Source organism: Schistocerca cancellata, chromosome 9 (genome assembly GCF_023864275.1).
Source record: "Schistocerca cancellata isolate TAMUIC-IGC-003103 chromosome 9, iqSchCanc2.1, whole genome shotgun sequence".
NCBI classification, from domain to species: Eukaryota; Metazoa; Arthropoda; class Insecta; order Orthoptera; family Acrididae; genus Schistocerca; species Schistocerca cancellata.
Window position 1 is genome coordinate 57,630,605 of NC_064634.1, and position 1,452 is coordinate 57,632,056.

The 1,452-nt window shown below is 44.1% G+C and overlaps 1 non-coding gene across 1 annotated transcript; it reads right to left on the reverse strand.

The window, feature by feature from the left end:
* Positions 1–472: 472 nt before the first annotated feature.
* Trnas-cga (transfer RNA serine (anticodon CGA)) lies at positions 473–547 on the reverse strand. The gene has a single exon. It is a non-coding gene; the product is annotated as a tRNA-Ser (tRNA).
* Between the last annotated feature and the right edge of the window lie 905 nt (positions 548–1,452).

Sequence of the window (1,452 nt, forward strand, 5' to 3'; positions counted from 1 at the left end):
TTAAAATAAAATGTGTAATAGGGTACGTATAATTCAGAATCTCCATGTACAAAGTGTACAAAAATCCGCGAACTTTAATAGCATAGCGCTCTTTTTCGCATACCAACAGCACAAAAATGTCTGTAACAAAATTTCTTCCCATGCATATTTTCAGTAGAAACGAGACGACAGAAAAAAGCAATTTGGCAACACTGAAATCACATGTGAGACAGGTTTCTTGATTCAGTACTGTGTAACTGTGCTGCCCATATTAGTGAAGGGAGCCATCAAACTACGAAAGGAAACTAGTGATCTCTACAGTAGTTTTGTTTATTGCCATAAGAAATCAAACTATGATTTATCCGTTGAATCAAGTACATAAACATTTAATAAGTGGTCAAGGGAACTGAAATACGAATTATAGTCTTGGTACTCGTCGATGGACAAGTAAATGAACAAAATGAAACGGAAACTTCCTGGCAGATTAAAACTGTGCGCCGGACCGAGACTCGAACTCGGGACCTTTGCCTTTCGCGGGCAAGTGCTCTACCAACTGAGCTACCCAAGCACGACTCACGCCCCGTCCTCACAGCTTTACCTCTGCCAGTACCTCGTCTCCTACCTTCCAAACTTTACAGAAGCTCTCCTGCGAACCTTGCAGAACTAGGAGCTCTGCAAGGTTCGCAGGAGAGCTTCTGTAAAGTTTGGAAGGTAGGAGACGAGGTACTGGCAGAGGTAAAGCTGTGAGGACGGGGCGTGAGTCGTGCTTGGGTAGCTCAGTTGGTAGAGCACTTGCCCGCGAAAGGCAAAGGTCCCGAGTTCGAGTCTCGGTCCGGCACACAGTTTTAATCTGCCAGGAAGTTTCATATCAGCGCACACTCCGCTGCAGAGTGAAAATCTCATTCTGAAAAATGAAACGGTTTCGGGAATGCGGCCAATGATTGTGAGAAAGGATATTGTTTTAAAGAAAAAGTCTCACCGAAGCTCGAACAAACACAAGATGGGTACAACTGGATAGCTGTGAAAATAAGGTCTGTGAAATGGAACGCTGATGCAAACTAATAGACTTCACGTTCCCTCATCTCGGTGGCTTCAAAGACAGCGCATGCTCACCACTCTTAAGCTATGTGAATGTGGAAGACAGCTGCAGTAGTGGCTGAAAATTCCAAGTTCAGCTCAACCTCTGTACTCTGCTATGAGCTAGAGACATTTCTGTCACTCTCAGCAGCTCTGCCTCGAGTCCTAGAAACAGTTTGTGGTATCCCTAGGCGAAGTGTGTTCTGACTTTACTCTCCAGAAACATAGTTGGTTCCACCAGTGTCAGACTCTTGGCAGCTCATTGCAACAGCAAACATTATGAGTTCTGTAAACAAGTTTAACAAATTCCTACTCTTCTAGACTTTGCCGTGTTTAACCAAGAAGATATTGCCCAAGGAAGAGGGCAGAATATCTCTCCCACTACATGCGAGATTT